Genomic DNA, 26,688 nt, shown 5'->3' with positions numbered 1-26,688 from the left:
CTCATTCCAGTTACTCATTTCCTATCGATGATTAACATGAAATGCCGACTTTGAACACAATTTCAATGCAATGACATTTGACTGATGTTTTCCAATTAACTCCTCACCATACATTATAAACTTTAGACTAACCTCCTCACAATGCATTATAAAGTTTAGAATGGCCTCCTTTCCATGCATTATAGTTTAGAATAAACACCTCACAATGTGTTACAAAGTTTAGACTAGCCTGCTCACCACGCATTATAAAGTATAGAATGAACACCTCACAATGTGTTACAAAGTTTAGAATAACCTGTTCACCATGCATTATAAAGTTTAGACTAACCTCCTCACCATGGTTTTGGGAAAATTGTGCTACAGGTAATAATGACCAACTCACCATGCATTATAAAGTTTAGAATGGCCTCCTCCCCATGCATTATAAAGTCTAGAATGACCTCCTCACCATGCATTATAAAGTTTAGAAGGAACACCTCACCATGCATCATAAAGTTTAGAATGACCTCCTTGCCATGCATTATAACGTTGAGAATGGCCTCCTCCTTATGCATTATAAAGTTTAGAATGGCCTCCTCACCATGCATCATAAAGTTTAGAATGACCCCCTCGCCATGCATTAAAAAGTTTAGAATGACCTCCTCCCCATGCATCAAAAAGCTTAGAATGACCTCCTCGCCATGCATTGTTTAGAATGACCTCCGGAAGAAAATAACCTAGGTAACCCTAGGGTTTTTTCTGAAGTCTTCCTTCCCCAGCATAACCGAAGTCGAGGACTTTATCTTGCTTATAAACCGTTTATGTTTACATGTTTACGTAAACTGAGAATATCCCAGATTTCCAGTAAGAAAAACCTTATATCATGTTTTCTTATGACCCCCCCCCCCCCACCTTGGAAGAATAACCCGTTACAGGTTTAAAGAAAAACTTTCAAAAGAATAACCCCAGATTACCCTGTATATATCCAAAGCCGCCCCCGACTTTCAGAGTGTTACGTGTAGGATAAAGCTCGAGACTGTGGTTATGCTGGGGAACGAAAGACTGAAGAAAATAACGCGAGATAAAGAAAACCCGATGCCGGCAATGCCGAGGTTTTTCTGTCGAGGGTTTTTTCTGAAGTCTTTCTTCCGCAACATAACCGAAGTTATGAGAGAGAGAGAGAGAAATGGGGTTTAACGTCCACTCGACACAAACTAGGTCATTTCGGGACGAACATATGGTTTAATTTTATTTACATAATTCGCTTGTGCGTATAGGGGTCTTTAGCAGTGGGAGGAAACCGGAGAACCCGGAGAAAACCCACAAGGTTGGACAGGCGACCCTACTCCTTGCCACGTACAACCGGGGATTCCGAAGTTATGAGGCTTATATGTTTTATTTTATTTAAAAACATACTTTAAAGTATACATCAACAATTGTAGTGATTTCATCAAATGGGTAAGTAAATAAGTAAGTAAGTATTGCATAAAAACGCCCACGGGGAGCATACAAAAATGACATTAATACAATACAACAAATATACATGTAACAAATAAACGAACGGTATGATTCAACTAAAATCACCAGTTTTATTACTTTTATCGTTTAATATATAAAATCTGTATTATAAGGTCCATGTTTTTAGTTGCATTAAGAGACCACCAAATGTGTCATAACTAACAGAGGAAGAGGATGTGATTTGTAGTGGCCTCAAGCGGGAAATGCCAGTAATAGCTGTAAATTGTGGTAGCCTAACATGGAACTGTATTAGCGTACTGTGATATATTCTGTAATGTGCCAGTAGAACGGTGTAGTGGAGTAGAAAGTTAGTGGGTTAACTGTGTGCTTAAAACACGAATCGTTTCATATTCTTACTTGGTAAGTACTTTATTTATAAGTTTAATATTTTAACTTTAAAGCACTCAACTGTCACTCATAGACTTTATAATGTAGCCTTGGTTACATACCATACCATTTGTTTTTTGTTATTATATTATTAGAAGTTATTTTTTAAGAATAGCATGATTGCATCAACTCTTTGTTTCTGGAAATTTTGTATCTAAGTCAAAAGAAAAGTTTTGCAGATTTAACTGATATTATATCAGTCATTTACCAACAATGCAATGCAATGGGCCTCCAGAAATAAAATTCATATTTAACTCTTGTTTAACTTTTGGTATTTAATTGAAGTCAATTTGACTACTGAATTAGAAAACGATCAGCATGTAAGGCCCTGCATGTCAACTTTTTCAGCCATTTAACCATAATGTAAAAAATCTGCTCTTTCACGAAATCATTGCTCCGCCAGAATAATTTCAGAATAATTTCTACAAATCTTCCTTTTTTTAAATTCTCCTTTGTCACAGGAATAAAGGATTAGTAGTACATTAGGTTTGTTTTTGTAGATTTTTTTGACCCTATATGGTCATGACCTAGAGAACTGAATTGGTAGGGTCTACTAGTAAAGTAATAGGACAGGCTATCATATTAAAACTTTCTTGCTGTACTGGTTTATGATAACATTCTAATGGGTATATTTACAATATTTAAATACTTTACCATAAGAGTTTATTTTTTCTTCCAGCAAAGCATGAAGCTCTTAAAATTCCTCACTTATTTCAATTACAAACATTAACGTATTAATAAAAATATTATACACAGGGGGCCTATGCAATGGAATAAAAGCACTGAACTAGTTTATCTCTTACACTTACAGAATATCAGAAAGTGATATGGCACAGACTAATTAACGCCTATGCAAGGGAATAAAAGCAGTTTTACTGCTATAGATCTAGAATACCAAATAGTGATATGGCAACAACTAATTATGTTCAGAACTCCAATTTACACATTTGGTCATTTATATACATATTGTCACTCTGACCAAGAAATGTCATATTGAAAATAACCCGAAATAGAAAATCATGGCTCTGATCTGCTAAGACTTTAGAGTAAGATAATTGATAAAAATGTGCCTTATACTTCAAAGATTTCTCTCAAACTTTGTATACAATTTAATATAAACATTCTTGTAACTGATCAGTCAAATCATGTCAAACTGAAAAATGTAGTTTATTTAAAGATACATTATGGGAGATTTGGTAACGAGTTGGCAGTTCTCACTATAATAGTTAAAAACTAGATAATGTAAAGGCAATTTGGTGAAAATTTCATTCAAATTGATCCACTATGAACCGAGAACTAAGTGACTGAAATTCCCATAAGCCTTGGTCATCATTACTAAAGTCAGTACGATAAACAACATAGTCTCGATTATCCAGTTAATCGTTTAATCGAGAAGGAAAGTTATGCAGTAAATCGGCTTACAATCCACTAAAGATCGCAGGCTAGCGCTGCCATCTAGAGTTGATTATGGCCTGGATAGGTTAATTAATGTCTAATTAATAATTTAGATAACATTTCAGGCCTAAAGAAAGACCTGAAATAGTCAGATTTAACTCTTGCATAATGTATGTTTAATAACCAACCAAGACCTTTAAAGCATTTAAAATCGTGAGAATACAACTAGATACAACATATTACAATCAAACTAAAAAAATGAGATCAATCTCAAGGTCATTTAAAGTTTAAAACACAGTATGTTTCACATTAAGTAATACTTGACAAGAACTGCAGAATAGGTGTCAAGAGCTGTACCTACATGGTACATATGGTATCAATCATATATTAGGCCATGTTAATTTGAATTTCTGTTTTTCGAGAACACCTATTAAAAATTCTGCCTCCAATTTCTTCAGGTAAAAGTCAAATCATGTCAAACTGAAAAATGTAGTTTATTTAAAGATACATTATGGGAGATTCGATAATGAGTTGGTAGTTTTCACTATAATAGTTAAAAACTAGATAATGTAAAGGCAATTTGCTGAAAATTTCATTCATATTGATCCACTATGAACCGAGAACTAAGCGGTGCAATTTCCAGCAAGCCTTGATCATCATTACTGAAGTCAGTACAATAAATAGTATTGTCTCAATTATCCATTTAATCGTTAAATCGTGAAGGAAAGTTATGCAGTAAATCGGCTCATAATCCACTAAAGATCGAAGGCTAGCGAAGCCATCTAGAGTTGATTATGGTCTGGATAGGTTAATTAATGTCTAATTAATAATTTAGATAACATTTCAGGCCTAAAGAAAGACCTGCAATAGACAGATTTAGCTCTTGCATAATGTATGTCTAAAATATCGCACTCAAGAATTGAGTTTATACATTGATCAAGACCCCAAAGATCTAACAATGAAATAGGTTTGGCCTAAGGGTATATAGAGATATATAGTGTATGGCAGGAGGGAGGTTGAGATGGTCAGAATTCTTAAGCTCTATATAAATTATATCTAACAGGGTAATTATGTCTTAAAGGAATTCCAGCCTGATAGTTTTATTGGCCACCAGGCGAAGATCTGTGAGATCTGTTAATCAAGGATGAAGCAGAGAGTTGAAGAAGATTAGACAGTAGTTTTACTACTATATAAACATATAGTATATATTAGGGTTACAGAGTCATCCATGGTTTAGATTTGGAGAGAAAAAATTGTAAATAAGATAAAATTTATTGCCACCTTATTTCTGTTATTGATAAAAAAAGAGCTGAGTCAAGTTTATTTAATAGCAAATTTGTATTACCTACATTCATTTACGGAAAGGAATGGATGGTGGTTAACACCTCACCACTACAGGACCCTGCTTGTTTTTTATGGACACACATGGACATTAAATTTCAACAGTTTCCAATAATGTATCTTTAAGTTTTGAAGAATTGGGTTTATTTATTCATCAAGACCCCAAAGAACTAGGTTGGACAGGCGACCCTACTCCTTGCCACGTACAACCGGGGATTCGAAACCACGCCAGTCGACTCAATGACAGACTTTATGGTACAGCGCGCACGTGCTAACCATTCAGCCACCCAACCCCCCATATGTCTTTAGACTATCATGCCACATTTTTGTTTCTGTGGTTAGAAATGCATTTTGCCTGAGCTGTGGTATTTGAGTTTGACAAAACATTTTTAGTCATGGCATTTTTGCTGTGTTGTCAGGTTGTATACAAAGAGAAAGTATATCCTGCCTAATGAACAACACCTGTCCGTACTTATAGATATATGGAGAAATAGTAGAAAACAACTTTCAAGGTTATTTCAGATAAATCAGATTCATATCTTTCCAGTAAAATATCAGATTACAGATAATTTGATTGATATAAAGTCATACTATATAAACAATTTTACTAGACTAAAATAAACTAAAGATCAAGAGATTTCAGTTCAATTTTATAGAAATCCTTCAGAACATATTAGCCTACTAGGTCAGGTAATTTTATGGAGATTTTTCTTTATCATATAATTTATTTGTCAATCTATGATGTTGATTTTATTTGGAATTATGAAATACAAAATTCATGTTGTTTCCACTGTATGTATTAATATCGTGTGTAACATAACTATTGGCATTAATCAATTCAGTCCTTATCTTAAAGCGTAATGCTAGCCAGAATAATTTGTCGTCATTAATTAGACTTTAATCATAATAATTGTTGAATATGTATATTAATTTATGGCTCCTATACAGTCAATGTTCTCTAATGACGCCTTTGTTATATATCCATAATGTCACTGTGAAGAAACATTATTTTTGTTGTTAGTTAATTTAAGAATTAGAGTCTTAAACAGGCGTTATGTAAGAGCTAAATCTTGCAGGTCTTTCTTTGGGCCTAAATGTTATATAAATTTTTAATTAGACATTTATTAACATGACAAGATCATAATCAATTCTCGATGCCATCGGATGACTCTGATTTTAAATAGATTAGAACGGTTCGACCTTTTAATAATTTAATTTAAAAATCGAGAAGCGAGGCTAAGACTCGAATGACCAGTACAGTGGTTACGATCAATGCACACATCTGGTCAAAACTACAACAATTGATAACTCTGCTTGAAATAAAGTAACTTGAATTAAATTTTCAATATATTCATTTTGCATTATCTATTTTTTAAATATTATAGCAAGAACAGCCAGCTCTTTATCTAAATCTTACACAATGCCCATTTGAATAACAGTAATATAACTTTAGATTTTTTTTACTTAGTTTCTTAAAATATTACTTTGAACAACTTTAAACTGAATTGTCTTTACTGAAATTGTCTTTGTACAAAAATTAAATTCTGAAATTAAATTTCTTCATAGTGAGCCCAGCAATCTTTATATACAATAAAGTTTGTACAATTGCATGGAAACTAGAATTATTGATAGTGAGCCCAGCAATATTTATATTGTGGTAAAACTTGGAAAATTCTCAAAGTAAAACGTAACTTTACTCCAGGTAAGTTAACCTGATGATTGATTAACTAAGCTTAGAGTGTCAGGTGATTCCTATAATCTACAATAGTTTATCTTTAAAAATAAATGGAATCATGGTAGCTCAGTAAGTATGGCGCTGGCTCACTAACCTGGAGGTCCTGGCCAAGAAAGTTTATCAGGATTTTCATGCCTGAATTCCCTTTGTCATTGGTGCTGTACGGAGGGTCTGGTGAGGAAAAGTGTCTAGTTGTTTGGATAGAACAGAAACCAAAGAAGTTCAGTGAACATAAACAAAAGGGGTTCAGTGTACAAATTGCTAGTTGGAATTTGAAATGAAATTGCACTGTAACACTGCTATCTGGGCAAAATTTCACTCATAGCAGACGGCATCGTATAGGCTCATCTTCATTAGCCCGGTTGGGGCAGACCACTGTTCTTAATTGCCTGTTTTTTGTCGGATTTAATCAAGCCAATTGGTAAAACAATGAACAGGCCACTATGGTATCATAAATCAATCTACTTTCGGCTAAATTACAAGGGTTCATTATTATTTGTTAATTAAGAGATCAATCAACTTGTTTGTCGGCCACAACAACAGTCACACCTTCGTGAGAATCGGCCATGTGGTTCATAATCCAAGTAATTTGCACATTTAAAGGTTATTTTGATAATCCAGTAAAGCTAGCTTGCTGATTATTCATGATAGGTCCAGTAAGATGCCTTTGTGAAAATAAGCCATGTGGCGAAATTGCACGTCTGCGACGCTCCGTATGAATTCCAGGTATCGCCGGTAGATATTAAAATAATAACTGGATCAAACATTGATGGATTCACTGACCAGTTGTTTCATGTAAAAATAAATATCTTACTTGAATCATAATGTACTAAATGTCAAATTAACCCATGACTGTTTTACTCATTATAACTAGACACATTTATATCATCTCTGTTTTGGCAACTTATATGTTAAACCAATATTCTTCTTATTTTCACAAGATACAATTCTGTGAATTACTGTTACTATTCATTACTGAGCAGTGGCGCAGTGATTGAGGCACTTGGTCACTAACATGGAGGAGTTAAATGAAATGAAATGGGGTTTATTCTTAACGTCCTACTGTTCTGCTCCGACTGGGCTAATGAAGACGGACTAACATGGAGGTCTTGGGATTGATCCTCTGGTTTGGTCCAGGATGGATGGCCTGGCACGGAGAGTGTTTAGTAGTTTGGATGGGACAAACAACCAAGGTCCCTTATAGAACATTGTATGATGTACACCCATCGTCAATAGCACATACGCCCATCTTCATTAGCTCAGTCGGTGCAAAAAAAAGTAGGACATTAAACCCCATTTCATTTCATTATTACTGAACAATGTTTCAACCAGGATTTTCTAGCTTGTATCAACTATTTGCTTGATAAAGACAAGAGAATCCGTGTCGAAATGTTACTCAGTAATAAACAACGCATTCAATAGTATTACATCATTATTCCACTCATTACATTTTCTCAACTGTCATTACATTTTCTCAACTGTCATTACATTGTTTCACCATTCAATATGATTACATCATTATTACATTTAGGGGGCTGGATGGCCGAATGGTTAGTATGTCAACTGGCGTGGTTTTGATTCCTCGGCTGTATGTGACAAAGAGTGGGGTCGCCTGCCCAACCTCGTGGGTTTTCTCCAGGTCCTCCGGTTTCCTCCCACTGCTAAAGACCCCTACGCACAAGCAAGTTATTGAAATAAAATTGAACCATGTCTCACTATTCAGTATCATTACATTGTTTTGCCATTCGGTATCATTACATTGCCTTGCTATTATTCATTCTTGTTACATTCGCTGTCATTACATTGTATCACTTTTTAGTGTGATTACAGTACCGCACTGACCATTGTCATGACATTGTCTAGACATTCACTGTCATTACATTGTCTCACCATGCTGTATCCAACCCTTCAATGTCATTATATTGTCTCACCCTTCAATGTCATTACATTGTTAACCAAGAAGTGTTATCAGGTATTCTAAAAAGGGTAAGCATAACCCACACCTGATATAGCAACCTCTACATCCTATAACGAACAAGATAATCTTTAATCATTGTCTAACAATTCAATATTATTTTATTACATCAATTAATTTCTTATATAATAACCACTGTCTAAATTACAAATAATTACATAAATAATAATCACTGTCTAAATTACAGTCAATTTACAAAATGACCGTTGATTTGGTTTGAATTTTCTGACATATCTCAATGACTTTTTGAGAGTTGACCTTTTGCAGTAATAATTAACATGAAAAAATGTGTACAATTATCCAAGTACTTGATTATGTTAGCTACTAGTGTAGTAATTAAAAGTTTTAATAGATTGAAGTGGGGTAGATATATGTAGGTATAATAAAGATACACCGCCCTGTATATTTCCTCTTTACATTTCCTATATATATGAAATGATAACCCCAACCTACTTATAATGAAACTAAGTCAATGATGAATGAACTATTTAAAGTGACTAGGTATAAGTGTATGGGAATGAATTGGGGTTTAACATCCTACTTTTCGGCACCAACAGGGCTAATGAAAATTGTCATACATCATTCAGTGTGATATGAGGGAAATTTTACCAGGACAGGGGTGCTGCTGCCTTCTCTTCATCAAGTTCCAACTGCCAAGGGTTCTTTCATATGCACGCCAACGAGCACACATGTGGCCCTAGGTGTTTTGTGCAGTAAAATCGACTTGACGCTTTTTTCTTGGCAGAACTGTGTTAAGGTATGTGTTAAAAATAATGATTCTTCTACATAGAAAATAATCATTTTTAAATACAAGTATATATAAATTTGGCATAGGATCTTTTTATGTGACCTTTTAATTTAAGTATTTCAATTTCCTGGAACTGAATTAACTGACAAGAGGATTTATTAGATATTTACTTTACTAATTGGATGTTTAGTACATAACTTCTAAAGAGACTATCACTTTAAGTCAGTACCGGTAGTTTGCTTTTTGATTTAAACATAAATAGGGTTATGGTTGTAGGTTGTTTCAGTGCAGATTATTTTTTTGTATAGACAGTTTTACCAATACATGCCATATTACAGTTTCTTGAAATTGCTGATAAACTTTGTTTCATGTGTAGGAATTGGACCTTTATAAGGCAGGTTTAGTATAATGGTAGACTTTCTCCTAGTCTTTAGATAATATCAGTTTCTGACTTTTTTTACAAAGGCAGGACTGATGAAGATGAAATCTGATATTCAACAGAATTTTGCCTTAATGATTGACAGCTGTGCTCTTCACCTAATGAGGGGTCTTTAGCAGTGGAACCTGGGTAAAACCCACAAGGTTGGACAGGAGACCACACTCTTGTCATACACAGGCTGGGAATTAAAACCATGCCAGTTGACTCAAAGATAGACCTTATGATCTAAAGTACATGCATTAGACCATTTGCCCCCCCCCCCCCATCACCCAGTGAAGTGACCTGCTGTTTCAAGCAAGTAAAAGGGACCTTCTTTAACAGCCAATAACATAATTTTGACCACAAGATACTTTTACTTTCCAGTCCCTCTGTCCTGCTCGACTGATAAGGGGGAACCAGACTGGGAAATCCTGATAAACTTTCTCGGCTAACACAGGGATTGGAACATCTTGATCAGTGAGCAAGCGCCATATTCACGGAGCAACCAAGGCTCCCCTTAAAATACAGAGAACAGAGACAAGGTTATGATATCATAAAAGAAATGCTTGGTATCCGTTTGAAGAGTCTGCTCTATATTTTATCAACTCTTCTTATCAACACTGTGGGTTATTACCCTTACCTCAAGAAGAAAACTTTCTTCAAAGCTCTTCCCAAAAATAACAATGATTACAAAACTGAATGAAATCATCATTATATTACCAGAATAAGTAAATAAATAAACTGGTTGCTATTTATAGTTGATTTACTGACAGATGATGCCCGATATATTCTATACTTCTAAAATTAGACTGCTACTCAAAGTCGTTTACCACAAAGAACAACTTAAAAGTGATTCACCTTGAGAGAATCTGAATGAAAATTTTATAAATAAATAAAGGCATTTCAATGGCATTTAGTAATTGTACTAGAAATACTGGGGGCCTGTTTCACGAAATTTTTTACTAAGATAAAATCCAAATTTTAGTAATTTGATTGGATAATATTAGATTGATTTTAGTGCCTAGCCAATCAAAATTGAAGTATCTACTAAAATGGATTTTATCTTTAGTTAAAATTTCGAGAGACAGGGCCCAGGACAAAATTCTATGAAATACAATTATTGTTTATTACAGAGCGATATTTCAGCTAGGATTCTCCAGGAATCTTTATTAAACTATGATGGGAGTGATGGGACATATATGTAAACAAGCCTAGACATAACGCACCATTCACAGACTTTGTCCAGTACAAATCATCATACAACATATACATTTATATACAAGCCTGGTCCATATTGTGGTTTACATACTATATACAAGTCTGGACATAAAGCACCTGTCATAGACTTTGTCAAGTACAAATTATCACACAATGTATATGTTAAAATCATAGGCGTACGATTGGGCACCAAATGCTGGGAAAATATTGTGTTCTTGAATGTGTCCAATTTAACAGCGAATATAAATTTAGAGTGTCTATAGTTAGGCAATTAAATAGAAATCTTAAGACTCAAACCCTCTATTGTTTGGAGTACAGTAAGCCACGAGTTACATAAACAACTGTTTTTAGTTATGTATATTACAAGTAAATAAAATTTAGTTCTCTTTTATTGATGATTTAGAAATTAAGAACTTATTCATCGCAAAAGAGATATTATTATTATTATTATGTAACATACTAAGAACCTAACTACATTTTTGGGGCACCAACCACCACCGCCCCCCCAGTCAAAAATTTCCCCGTACGCCTATGGTTAAAATATATAGGTTGTGTGATAATTTATACTTTACAGGTGCTTTCAGGGCTGTATGTGGGATTTTAAAAGTGGGGGTGCAGCAGAGTGGTGGGGCGCCATAGCCTCCACGTATGTGATATAAGAAAGTTTCGATCAGGGCAAACGAACCCATTGGCGTGTGGGTGCCCTTAAAACCGATCGACTGATCAGTGCCTTAAGAGCATCACTGTGTGATCATAAATACGGCCCTGGGTGCTTTATATCCAGGCTTGTATATAGTATGTAAACCACAATAATCACAACTTACTTAAAAATACATTATGGGAGATAAGATAACGAGATGGCAGTTCTCGCTATAATAGTTAAAAACTAGATAGTGTAAAGGTATTTGATCCACTATGAGCCGAGAAAGAAATGTGTGAAATTTTTGCATAGTCTCGGTCATCATTACTAAAATCATTAATATAAACAGCATAGTCTCGATTATCCGCTTTTATTGATTTAATTATCAATAGCCGTTAGCGGCATATAGGAATCTAATCCAGCCAACATCGAAGGCTAGCCTTGACATCGAGAGTTTATTATGGTCTGGATAAGTTAATTAATGTCTAATTGATAATTTAGATAACATTTCAGGCCTAAAGAAAGACTTGTAATAAGCAGATTTTGCTCTTGCATAATGCATGTTTAAAGATGACCATTTCATGACATCTTGCAAATTACCATGAGGGAGAACCAAATTAATTAATGTAAAATATTTGTTTTTAATTGTACCATTGCTTGATGATAAAGACTAAAGAATCCTAGTAATACACTGTAATTTAACAGGGCTGGGCGGAGTTAACTGGTTAACTAATTAACTAGTTACAGAAAATTTAACAAATTAAACTTTTTAACTAGTTACATTATTTAAAGTTAAAGTTTTAACAAGGAAATCTACACTTATAGACGTGTATATGAACAGAGGAATGGCTTTATATAAAGAAACGACATCTGCAATTGTTTTCTTGCATGAAAATAGTAAAGATGATTAAAAATATTGGACAATTCTATAGTGGCATGTTGGATAAACGTGTAGAAGGTCATATAAACATGAATATCTTTCATTTGTAGGCGTATTTGTAATTTTGACTTTTGAACATTATTGAACTTGTTGACTCGTTAATTTTTAACTAGTTAACTAGTTAAGCCAAAATTCTGATTCCGCCCACCCTGACTGTAAACAGTAATTGTATTCCATAGCACTGTGTCCTGTGTATATCAGGGATAATTTGATGACTTGATACACTAACCTAAAAACACTAACTGTAATATCAAAGGAATCCCAGTAATGTCAAAAGCGGGACTTGGTAGCCGAATGGTTTATAATGTGCTTTAGATCATAAGGTCCGTTATTGAGTCAAGTGGTGTGGTTTCGATTCTCTACTTTTACATGACAAGGAGTAGGGTTGACTGTCCAATCTTTCGGTTTTCTCTAGGGCCACCGGTTTCCTCCACAGCAAAAGACCCCAACGTGCAAGCGAATTATTGAAATAAAATTGAACCATATGTTAGTTTGTGTTGAGTGGATGTTAAACCCCATTTCTCTCTCTCTCTCTTTAATGTCAAAACTATTGATTGATAAAATGCCTAGGGTTTTGGTATGTTTTATGAAAAACACTGTGAGTGTTCCCCTCCTCCCCTCTATCTCTCTTTATCCTTGAAAATTCTTGCCTATTTTTTTTATTTGCTGTTAAATTGTTTTGATGATTCATCAACCTTGGAACAGTTTTACTACTTCAGAAAAGATAAGAAAGAATGGCAATCGTAAATGAATGTTTTAGAAAGTCAGAACTCTGTAGTTGCATAATTGTTTGGCGCTGTTCTTGACTGGCATGGATGGTAAATATTGTTACAAGATAAGAGAAAAGGAAACAAGCCAAATGTTTTTTGATTGTATAGTATATAAAGAGCATCTAATGGAATGGGGCTTTAATGTCCCGTTGACATTTTATTTAGATGGGTTTTTCGTCCCATCCGTACAACATCACATAGTCCCTTGCCAGGCCCTCCATCCTGCACCACTGCCAAGGGTAAACCACACCAGAAAATTCCTGATGAACTTTCTTGGCCGTTATCTAGGATCGAACACAGAATCTCCAGCTTCGACCACTGATTAAATGTGATGTGGTAATCTGTAAATTGACGTTTTTTTTTCGAATGTCAAGGGGTTTTGTATATTTATGTCAATGTATCGTGGAATGTTTCTCAGAATGACTAAGCATACTTTTCTTAGCAGCCAAGTAGGCGCCACCACTTGCAGGTGAAGGCCAGGTTTGAAATATCCTGAAGGTTCTTCTTGGTGTAAACAAGAAAAACTTAGAGATACACCTCTACTCTTCTTGTAGAAAAAGGGCGGAGGGGAGTGACCGAAAGGTTTAATGGATGCACTTTAGATCATAAGGTCTTTTATTGAGTCAAGTGATGTGATTTTAATTCCCTGCTTGGACGTAACAAGGAGTAGGGTCACCTGTCAAACCTCTTGTTTTTTATCTTTAGGTCCTCCAATTTCCTCCCACTTCTAAAAACACCTACATGCAAGCGAATTACTGAAACATGAACACATTAGTCCCAAAATGATCTAGTTTGTGTTGATTAGATGTTAAACCCCATTTCTTTCACTGACTCTTTAAGAAAAAAAACACTAAATGTCTTGAGCTCTACTTTCCTATATGTGGAAGTCACCATTATAAAGCTCAGATAAGAAAGAGGAATGTTTTGTTTTACTATTGTTTTAGTGGTGTTACAAGTAGGGAATATTTGATATTATATACATGACCTGGAGGTACTAACCCAAGAGATTACAAAAGGTTATTTCTGACACCTGTTACCTCTTATTTATAGAACGCCTACAAGGGCGGGGTCCAAACAGGTGACTATGACTACATTGGTCTAGCTAGAATTACTATCACATAATAGAATCTCAGTCAGGTACAGATGTAGTTGATAATAATTCTGACCTTCATGTTAATTAATGAAGGAGTAAGGTTGTTGTCCCCCCTAGATCCAAAATAAATATCCTCCCTACAGACACCAAAAATATACTGTTAAAAATATACCATATATGTTTTCATTTATTGACCAAGTTTATTTGAGTCCAAAGCTGAAGACAATTGAGTTTCTGGTGTCGGTGTCACATTATCATGGGTAAAGTGAGCTTTTTGATTTAAAGTCTAGTCATTCGGATGAGAGGTCCCGTGTACACATTGGCGTGCACATAAAAGATCCCTTGGCAGTTAGAATTCGTTATAAGAGTAGGCCATAGTGCCGCTGCCCGGGCAAAATTTCCCTCATAACACACTGTATGGCGTATGCCCGTCTTCATTAGCCCAGTTGTAGCAGAACAGTAAGACGTTAAACCCCATTTCATTTCATTTCACTTTGATTCAAAACCAAAGTTACAATTCATTTTATACAACCATTATATCGCATATCTTGACACTGCAATTGTATTTAGACTAGGTCACCATTGGTCCCACACTCATTGGTCTGACGGATCATTGGTCCGACTCAATGGTTAGCGCATGCGCGTTGCATCATAAGGTCTGTCAATGCGTCAACTGACGTGGTTTCAATTCCCTGGGTTGTACGTGACAAGGAGTAGGGTTGCCTGTCCAACCCTGTGGGTTTTCTTTGGGTCCTCCAGTTTCCTCCGACTGCTGTAGACTCCTACATGCAAGAGAGAATTATTGAAATATAATAAACACTTAATTATTTTTTAAAAAGTCCCATTGCATGGTGTATACTCGTTTTCATAAGCCTGATTGGGAAAAGTAAGATGTTAACCCATTTCATTGTATTTATGGTATATTCTACTAATTTCTACATTATTCCCCAGTTGCTTTGAATTTGAAATCTTTATTCCCTGTAGGTTGAACTTATTGATGGATAAAGCCAGTAGATATTTATACAATATGTTCTAACAGAAGGTTAGAGTAATCTGTGTACATCATTGTTTATATATATCAACAGGAACCTGGTATATAAGGTCTAAACATCAGGAACTGTGGTATAGAAGTCTGACAGTGTATAGGGAAATATCATGACATATTATAGAAAGGTCAAACCTCTATTCTATTATCATTAACATTACAATAAACATGGTAGACATACCATGGGTGTATAATATCAAGATTAAATTAATAAATCACTGGTTGATTATTATGGTAGACTTCTAGTTAAATAAATCACTGGTTGATTATTATGGTAGACTTCTAGTTAAATAAATCACTGGCTGATTGTGATGGTAGACAAATAGTTAAATAAATCACTGATTGCTTAATATGGAAGACTTCTAGGTAGGTAAATGATAGGTTGATTATTATGGAAGACTTCTAGTTAAATAAATCATGGTTGATTATTATAGTAGACTTTTAGTTAAATAAATCACTGGCTGATTATTATGATAGACTTATGGTTAAATAAATCACTGGATTGTTATGGTAGACCTTAGTATTTAAATAAATCACTGGATGGTTATGGTAGACTAATACACTGGGTAAGACCAGAAAGTATGTTTGATGTGTATTATGTTGCTTTTTGTGTGGCAGGCAGGATTTGGTGGGGTGGGGGGTCAAACTCCAGGAGTAGAGTGAGAGATAGGGAGAGGGCATTTCGATTTCTTCTTTTTCATCCACATGATTAGTTAAGGAATACCTGAATGACTTTCCATGAACCTTGTAAAAATGTTATGCATGCTTCATTTAACTTTAAACTAACTGGCACAGCAAATAGTAAGCCTCATAAAGATTCCAGCAGAAAAATTTATAATGGCTCTAAAAAAATGTAGCAAAATTTATAAATATGTGAAAGCATTTGGCGCCTTTCGTCAATCATAAATTATTTGTAGTGGTGATTAGTAACAGACATGACACCCGAACTTACATGATTCATAATATTTTAATGGTTTCTTGGAGTTTTATTTAAAACATTTAACGCCATGGTGAGAACATCCATATTATAGACATATCAGGAATGTAGAGCGCCACAGAGCACCATGTGTTTACTGTGTTTTAAGTGCTTTACATAATGTCCTCCTGTGTGGAATTTTATTGTTATTATCACTTTGAATGAAATGAGAAATATTTCTGATTCTGCACAAAATTTATTGGAGATGTTAGCTGTATTACATTTTAAATGAGGCAAATTTATTTGAGTCAGCAAAATTAATGGTTGTTAAAATTTGTTAAAAGGCTGAACATATGGTTTTGAATTTTCAAGAGGTTTCTGGCATATGTTCTTTCAGCAAATTACTCACTTGTATTTTCTAAATATATGCACCCAAAAAAGAGAAATGAAGTGGACTATCCCATCAGTTCTTTATCTATTTGATTTTGAGACTAACAAAATCATTTTTTTTCACTAAAAATGAGTGGGACACAACATATTCAAATCTGATCTGTACAAGCACAACAACTTGACTCTTTCTCAGCTTTGTTGAACTCAAAAGATAAATCCATGTACACAGGGCACAATTCTATGGAATCCACTAACTGTTTATTACTGATTGATGTTTCAACTAGTATTTATAAAACAAATCATACAGTTCTAAAAAAGGGGATGTGAGCATTATTACAACAACAACATTAACAACTTAGTTCATGGTGACAAAATGAAATGAAATGGGGTTTAACATCCTACTGTTCTGTTCCGAACTTGGCTAATGAAGACGGGCTTACGCCATACAGTGTGCTATGAGGGAAATTTTTGCCTGGACAGCGCTACTACAGCCTACTCTTATATTGAATTCCAACTGTCAAGATATCTTTAATGAGCACGGGACATTGTTTTTTTATCCCATCCGAACGACTAGACAGCTGTCCTTATCAGGCCCTCCGTCCTGCATCACTGACAAGGGAGAACCATGCCGGAAAATCTTGATGAAGTTTCTCATCGAACACCCGACCTCCTCATGGTGACCAATTAAACAAATGTAGACCTAAATTAATTAATGTAAATATATTAAGGATATGATCAAAGTTGATTACTGTAATGCCAAACATTTGATAATACCCATATTTTAAGTGATGATAATAACATCGTCCAGTCTCTAATACAAGACACTTTTAGCTGGAAATTCAAACAAATTAATAACAGCTAATTAACAAGATAGATCTTGTGGTCTCAAAAAAGGTGTTGAGTCTGTAACATCTCTAAGAAGCTGGGATGATATGCAGGATGAATTCTGTCAGTCTAACCTATATTCTATCTGTGAATTATCTGACCTCATTGTATGTAATAACCTAAATTCTTACCTCATCTGTTGTTCAGTTGTTCTATATTCAATCTGAAAGTTGTATTTCATCATCACATCATCTATCAGATAAAGCTAGATTCCCTTTATTTAAAAAAACAACTTTGTTAATCATCACACCAAATTTTCAGGTAACAACTTTGTTAATCATCACATCATCTATCAGATAGAAATAGATAAAGTCAGATTCTCTTTATTCGTTAAGAAAACATTTAAAACACAACTTTATTATACACATCATCATGTCACCTATGAGATAAAGCTAGATTCCCTTTATTCTTTAAGAAAATGTTTGAAAAAATACCTTTATTATACTCTTCAAAACGTCATCTATCAGATAAAATTAAATAAAGCTAAATTTCCTCTATTCTTTCAAAGAAAATATTTTTTTAAAAAAACCCACAATCATTTACTAACTAATATTTTTCTCATTAATGTCTACCTCTATATCTCTATGAAATTTCAAGTTATATTGAGGAAAATATCATTTCACTGATTTTTTGAAAATTGGTTGATACCATAAAATCTTAGCAAAGTCTGAGATTTTTCTTTACCTTATCAGTTTATGTTGATACATCTGCTATCATAAAAAGACTTGTACAATCCTACACAAACCTTAGGTTCTGATAACAACCCATGGAGATAAGGACTATCTGGTGTTAATTGTTAACTGTCATCAACAGTCATGAACTATTACAAGAAACAACCATTTAGCTTCAATATATAATACCATTTCATTCACTTTTGTTTTGAAGACTTTCAACTTTGTGACTTTATGAAAGAAAATATGATTTTGATGATGGTCTATCTATAATCAAGTATTATACAGGTAATAATGGTTACAATAGTAAGGGTGGGTTGACAGCAATATGATTATGTTGGCACCAGAAGAGATCTTACTGGAACTCAACTTTAGTAACTTTCGACTGTGTATTAGATTGGTTACTTATTCTTTGTTTATATAACCAACATTTAATATAGTTTCTTTTCTAATTTCAGGTATTGTTATGGTTTTTGGGTCCAATTTAATTCTGTTCCATTGTTGTTATAAATCCTGGTTAATTTGTAAAAGACGAACTGATAACTTCCTTTAGCTGAATGGATAAAGAGATGTGGTTCAATGTGAAATGATATTAGGTCTGTTTTAAAAAACAGAATAACTTGTTTATCGGCCTGTTTCTGATTCCATGATCTAAAAAGTGTCAAGTTTAAATATTCATAATGGCATTCGGAGAATCTAAAGGTGCTGCTTTAGGATTTGCTTTGGGGACGACTGTCTTATTGGTAATGTACCTTGTTGGATTTTGTATTCCATATTGGAGTATGACCACTAATGTATCATCATTTGAATCTACCAGGATGTCACATTTTGGACTATGGAAGGCCTGTGGTGTCAGCCATGATATGATAATAGATGAGTTTTTGCCAAGTGATGAATGTTTCAGTACACTTGAACAAGGTGTTCCAGGTGAGTTACATCTTTTATTCAGTATGGAAACAATTTGATAAAGTGAGACTGCATCTATATGATTTCCAAATTTTATAATTACGCACAGGTATATCCTACTTGAAACGGCAAATTTTCACAGACACTAATGAAATATGTATGTCTTAAGATAGCTGAAGCGTGCAAAGATAAGTCAGCTTTTAAAAAAGCGTTCTTGAAGACAGATAGCGAGCTGGGTTTTTAATGTCTGAATGGAATATATGCAATATTCAATTCATGCAAGATTTGACTAATATCCCACCTTGTCAAATTTGGTTTAAATTTTTACAATTTCCAAAGTAATAGTGTATAAAACTGAAATACATGTATTCAATTCTTTTAATTCTGATGTGCACACACATTCAGGTTTTCTGCACACATATAGATTTGTAGGGCATAATATAATTAGATATCCATTTACCTCTTTATATCAAGTATAACCCCAGAAAAAATGATAGTTTCTGATTTTATTAACGGCACTGTAGAGCGATTGATATGAAGTCTGTGAGTTTCTTAGTCTTATTATAAACTAAAATAGAATTGGACAGGTGAGTTGATTAGCCAGGTGTAGTTAACTTCCAATATCTTATATATCAATATATACCATCTCTTTTATATACCACCACTGTACTACCATCATATCTTACCTTTTTCAATTTTTTATCTTTCGTAGGAAGGATCCAAGGGTAGCCCCCTCCCCCAACAAATCCAATTGTCTGCTTTTGAACCACACATGTTAGAAATGAAATAGAAATAATTAAATACAAAAAAATAACAAACTGTTTTCTAATCTGCTGTCAATTCAAAGGGAATACAGCCTTTTTCCAGTAATTTTTTGATTGTGTAAGGGTTCCAAGTCCAAACAAATGCATTGCTTTGATCAGCAAACATAAAACCTGCCAATTTTGAATAGAGCTGTTCTGAGTTTTAAGAAAACAACATGAAGAATAGACTGTCTTGATGGTATGAAATCAATAGAAACTAAAGTAAATTATAAATGACCATAACTTTATATTACTATAACTAAGACACATCAAAATGTTAGTATGAAATCAAAAGAAACCAACTTTAACTTTTCAATAATTTCTTGACCATTTTTTTTTTTACTCATAACTAATATTAATTTTGGTTGTGTATGGTTTTAAAGTCCCTACATGACTTTCATTCTGAATTTTCTGCCACAGTATTAAGAAGAATCGCCCATTATAAAAAAAATAAGCATTTACATTAGATTTTTAAAGTCTTCTATCTTAGTAATATAACACGGATTTGTATGGTTCTCCGTATCCTGCTGCTGATCTTACATCAGTAACACAAAACAGATTGTTGAGAGTAAGTCGACCCAGGCTCTCCGTTTATGTAATCTGGCCAATTGCCCTAAAAACAACAGTTTTAACTTTAAAGCCACATGTACGTAAATAATCCAAGATGGCTATTTATTTCGATACCATGAATACATAAATATAGAATTGAGGTAATGCATAACACATTCTGGGAAATATGAAAGTGATAGGTCTTGAATTCCTTGAAAAACATGAATTATTTGTTGATTTTGAAAATGATGCTGTCGCCTGTATAGATTAAATCTATGAAATTATTTTTAATTTGTAAACAATAGTTATTTTAATAATAATTCATCCCAGCAAGACATATTTGAATCAGAAAGTGTTATCCATTGCCCTTATAGGCCAAATCAATTTAATTTTTAAATCTTCAGGGTCATGATAAAGAATTAGATTTGGAAAATTTTGAAAATTATATTGCTGCGTTTAAGAATCCTTTCCTGTTGGTTTAGATACAAACTAGAATTGATTGGTGATGCGGTTGTGAATCTCCAGAATATGCGGGCAAGATCCCATCACTGGTTGAGATTGAGAACTCTTTTCTGTTGGCGGTTGAGATTGAGAACCCTTTTCTGTTGGTTTAGATGCTAACTGGATGTGTATTGAATCATACAAGAATTGAGTGGCTGATGCATTTGTCAAGACAAGATTTTGATTTCACACTTGTATATTATAAGGAATAGTGTTGCCTCTCCAATTCCTGAATCCCTCCCACTGCTAAAGACTCCAGCACTGTCTAGTCCCAAAATGACCCAGTCTGTGCTGAGTGGTAGTTAAACCTTTAAAAAAGATCAAAAGTTGCTGGAAGTCGGATTTAGCTAAAGTAAGAACTTTCTATATGCAGTGAAAATTCTCCAGGACTGACAATATATATGAATATCATTTGTATTTGTATCAACGATACATAATCTCCTTCATTTGGATTAACAAGAGACCCATCAAAAGATTTTACCAAATACTTATAGAGAAAAATGGGGTTTGACATCCACTCGACTAGGTCATTTTGGGACTAATATATTGTTCAATTTTATTTCGACAATTCGCTTGCTCGTAGGTGTCCTTAGCAGTGGGAGGAAACTGGAGGACCCAGAGAAAACTCCCGAGGTTGCACAGATGACCCTATTCCTTGTCACGTACAAGCAGGGAATCGAAACCACGCCACTTAACTCAATGACAGATCTAAGGCACTGGCTTGTTTAAATCGTCTGTAGAGAATGTTGCAAAATATTCAATCAATCTTTGTACTGAAGGAAATTGGAACATTTTTGGAATGATATTGCTTTTATAATATTGAAGTTTGCAAGAGATTCAAAATCCTGCAAAGGACGATCAGTAGCTTTAAGATGTGAATAAGATGATTGTAAAATGAAATCTCCATGTTTGTGTATTTCAGGTTGGTTAAGAGCTGTACAGTTATTTGCTGTATTGGTTGTAGTATTTGGTCTGGCCAGTTGGATTATGTTATGGTGGATAACATGTGGTAATTTTGGAGAAGAAAGAGCCTTTCAATTTATGCTGCCTTGCTGGATACTTGCAGGTAACCAAGTGATAGTTTTTGAGTATATTGCCATCACATATATTAGACACGTATATAGAGATATATATAGTACATTTTTTCCCTATATTTTTTAATTTATTGAAAATTAATCATATTGTGTCTGTTTCCTTTCAGGTATTTGTATGTTAGTGGCCATTTGTATATTCGGTCATTTTGTAAAACCTAAATTAGACACGTTTGAAATCCCGGGGAGAGTGCAGTTGGAAGAAGAAAGAATTGAATTTGCTTGGGGTTTTATCTTGGTAGCTGTTACGACGGCCATATGGAATGCTTTTAGTATTGTTTTTATTTGTATTACTTGCTGTTGTTGATATGTGCCTTAAGTCCAAGGGGAGATCGTAATGACAGTGCTTTGAGGGAGGGTGTTATCAGGACAGGGGGAAATCTTGGAAAAAATGAAGATTATTAAAGGGGCATTCTTTAAATGGGTTAAAGTATGCAAATCAAATGTTAAAAAATGTTGACAAATAGTCCAATTAGACTTTCTGAAATTTTCAAATTAACCTACCGGGTATTGAGTTGTTTGGAAATGATTGCAAAATTTACTTACTTAATGGCCTTATTTAACGTGTTAAAAACAACAAAGAATTATATTGTTTTCTTGTATGAGGGACTTGATAATCATGACAATTGCTTATCTCTATCATTTCTGCAAATGTATATACAGGATTATCCAGGCACTTATTTGGCATGGAATTTGTCACTTGAGGTCTAACCCTTGTGGAAACTGAAAGATTTTATTTCATTGAAAGAGTATCACAGAACTTCAAATAGTTGCACAGGGCAAGGATAAAAATTTCTAAAAGATTTTCACATCGGATTAACCAGTTATATTTACCGAAATATATCTGGGATGGGTCCTTTAATGATATCAATTTACTTTTCCTGAAAATGTTAATCTTTTAATTTGTTTAGTGTGCGTTATCTAAAATTTACAACTAAGTAAAATCGTGAGACATGTTTTGAAGCCACTGATTGTCATTTGAGAGATTTTTGATCCCTTGCCAACTACAATATTATTAAAGTCGAATCTGTCAAAATTGGTTCAATTTTGTTATGTATACCGGTAAATAAGATAAATTCAACCTCTGCAGATAATATAAACATAACAGTGCCAGTGTTTTGTAAATCTTTTGATGGCCCTCTTTTTCATCAGATTGAATCCAAGCAGTAAGATTATCTATTGTTGATACATGTATCATGGTTTTGTTTTCTTAATTAAATGTCAAACTATCAATTCTGGTATATTTTAACATGAATTAAACTGTGAGAAATTTGATATTGTCAGGAAAATGTATGATTGGGATAGACAACTTAAAAAATCCATGTGTATAAAATTAATTTCAAAACTTGCTTCAATATTATTTGATCTCACCGTGCTATATTCATTAATTAAAACATAACATATATTTTCTGACATCATAATCTCCTCCTTGACATGTACTCTATACCACTGTCCCCCTCCCTCAACCACTAAAACTGACTGAAATATGGCCACCTGACATTCTCCATGCCAGAATGCTTACTTTGTCTTGTTTGTTGAAAAGTTGTGAATTTGAATTGACACAGGAATTCTTTTTTTAAAAGGGTGCAGGAGCTTGGTAGACCTCCTGGCTCCATCATCACTGCTTTATATACCAGAATTTTGTAATTATCAGAGGAAGTTTGCCATTCACTGCCTTAGAGATAACAATATCTCAATCTAACAATATATGTACATGTTAAATGTTTGTGTCCAGAAATTTAACATTTTCATTCATGTCATCTTGTAATGAAATGGATGAAAACACTTTTTTTACACATAATCTGAAGTCTGAAAAATATTACCACACATTCAAACTCAAACTTCCCTGGTTCGAGCCACAGTGGCTCAGTGAATAAGGTTCCGGAATCCTGGGTTCAATTTCCGGTGTATGCTGCCAAAGTTCCTCTGGATTTTCCAGAGTAGTTCCCCCGGGTGTCAGTAGTGCATGTACACATTGCCGTTGGAATTCAAATGGTTGTCTGGGCAAAAGTTCCCTTGTAGCACACTGTATGGGGTATACCAATCTTCATTAGCTTGTAGAAATGTAGGCCTTAAATCACATTTCATTCATTCTTTCATTCATTTATTCATTCTTCCATAATCTCTTGGATCCAATTGGAACAGTGAAATCTAGTCTGATTTGCTCCAGTCTTGATGTTTCCTTACACACCTTTTAAATGTATTAACATCTTTTTAATCAGTAACCTTAGTGACATAGTCACATGACCCGACCCACCAAATATTAATTTAATGCAATGTTTTTAAGCAGAACAAACTATTTAAATATTTCTGAAGTACTCAAACATAAGTGTTTTTATCCATTTTGCTGAGTCATTCTATTTAATATATTTGTCTTGTAATACCGTATACCACTCAATAACAGCCCTGCTTCAATAAACACCTACCTGTTTTTTGTTATTGGATCAATAATAAGGGCCTCATATATGTACCTGAAGACCTGCTTCAGAAAAATTTTGTTGGATGTTTATTTCATACTAACATAATTTTTTAGGTTACACTTCCTTGACAGTTGCAATCTTTAATATATAACCACTGTCTTGATACAAAAAGCAAAAAGATATCCAAGCTACGGGAAAAAATACATCTGTCACTAAAGACATTAAATTTTTCGAAATATGTTAAGAGCTGCATGCTATTATGAAATGGATTGGGGACTAAAGTCTTGTCAACACAATACTTCGGTTATGGTAAATTTAATTTCTATGGTTAAGTGTGCAATGTAGGGTGAGTGGGTGGGGTGGAGGGGGGTGGGGGTCTGGAGTTTTCACCTACTCTACTTCGAATTCCAACTGCCTAGTATTGTTTTCAGAGTGGACGCCAGTTTGCCATCCCCTCCAAATGAATAGGCACACTTTCCTTGTAAGCCTGGACAAGAGAGAACATATATATATGTAAGACTTGTAAGACTTATAGATATGTGAATCGTACATTTTACTAAATACCACTATTGTGTATGTAAAAATACATATAGTGTGTAAAGCATGCCCCAGGGCTATTATTACATCTAATACGGTAATTATTGTTGTTGTATATAATATTGAAGTTTTATGTTTTGTATTTTTTTATTGTATAATTACATTTAGTTATTATATTGGCTTTGTTAAGTTTTTGCTGTTAGAAATTTAATGAAATCTAGTCTATATATTGTTTTGCTCGATATTGTTTAGTTTTCAAAATTTTGTTTTACTTAAAGTCAGTTTTATTGTATTGCAGCAGTTTTTACATTGAATTCTGGTTATTAAAGACACTGAGCATGATTTGTAAACTATATTTTTATGAAAGTTGAATCTCTAACAGGAATATCTGTCCAAATTTTGTTTAATTTTGTTCAGAAATGAAATGGGGTTTAACCTCCTGGCTCCTACTGTTCTGCTCCGGCTGGGCTAAATGAAGACGGTAATTCGGTTCAGTATTTACAAAGACATGACGAAATGAAAATTTCATCGATCTTTACTGCTCCCTATGTAGCTACTATGCCACCATCTTTTTTTGTTGTGAACCAAATTGATGGGTCTGTTTTTAATCCTATTGAATCCAAGCCAGAAGATTATCTAGAGTTAGAATTTAGACTTTGTTTTCTGAATTAAATGTTAACTAATCAATCTGAAATTTTATATTTTCTGAAAAATGCAATCATGCATTGTTACTTTTAGTTTTAAAATATAAAGCCATTTAATTTTTGTATTTAATATTCATTTTTTTGGAAAATTTCATCAATAAAAGGTAAATATGACGAATAATTGAAAGGAAAAGAAGTATTGGTATTTGGTAGTCAGCTAATAAACCACAATTTCAGTATTTTCTACTCAAATTGGAATTATTTAAAAATATTTAATTCTAAAGATAATTTTTTTACATTGGAATCATGTAAAAAAAAGAAAAGGAGGGGGAGGGGCATAATTATTAGAAATTTATTTAGATTTTTTTATTTTTAAATTTTATTTTTAATCTGAGTTTTAAAATTATGCACAATTATTGTTTTGTTCATTTTAAATTTTACTGAGAATGTAACCAACAGTTGATCTTTTATGAATTTGTAAACTCACAACTTAAACAAAATTGGTTTAAAGAAAATTGGTTATTGTTGTACAGTTATCTTTGTCTTGTATAATAAAAGCTATTTTGTTTAGAATTTTTTTTATTTTTTTTTACTTTTCTTGTTGTGGTAAACATGTAGCCACACAAATGAACTGACAAGTTTTCTAAAGCAAAGAAGAATATTCAGGATTTTATATGTCCAGATCTTCTAGATCCTACCTGTAGGTCTGTCTATCGAATATATTGCACAATCAACAGAGATTTGGATGTTAGATGCTGCATTGGCAAATTCTCAGAAAAATTTAATTAGTTGTTGGAAAGAGATTACAATTTAGATGAGCTGATACATAGTGGAGTTATTGTATTCGTTCCACTGTCATTGGGAAGAGAGTATCACAATCCAAAATAATATAGCTTTTGTGTCCATATATATTCAATGATTTCATTAACGGCACCTTTAATATTGGAAGCAATTTTAGAAATTACCGTGCGCTGTATCATACAGTCTGTCATTGAGTCAAGCAATTATTGAAATAAAATTGAACCATGTGTTAGTCCCGAAATTACCTAGTTTGTGTCGAGTGGACGTTAAACCCCATCTCTCTCTCTCTCTCTCTCTCTTTAGAAATTAACACCATTTTTTCCCCTTATCTTACCTGAACTTATTTAGTCTTTATTCCTTGTGCATATATCT

At 33.8% G+C, this 26,688-nt stretch overlaps 1 long non-coding RNA gene across 1 annotated transcript; it reads left to right on the top strand.

The window, feature by feature from the left end:
• Positions 1 to 1,766: 1,766 nt before the first annotated feature.
• LOC126823759 (uncharacterized) lies at positions 1,767 to 26,088 on the top strand. Its single transcript, XR_007681298.1, has 4 exons — positions 1,767 to 1,857; positions 18,523 to 18,991; positions 21,746 to 21,889; positions 22,025 to 26,088. It is a non-coding gene; the product is annotated as an uncharacterized LOC126823759 (long non-coding RNA).
• Positions 26,089 to 26,688: the final 600 nt, after the last annotated feature.

Source organism: Patella vulgata, chromosome 6 (assembly GCF_932274485.2).
Source record: "Patella vulgata chromosome 6, xgPatVulg1.2, whole genome shotgun sequence".
Classification (NCBI taxonomy): domain Eukaryota; kingdom Metazoa; phylum Mollusca; class Gastropoda; family Patellidae; genus Patella; species Patella vulgata.
The sequence above is the reverse complement of the archived record's forward strand: the minus strand, read 5'-3'. Positions and strand labels throughout refer to the sequence as shown.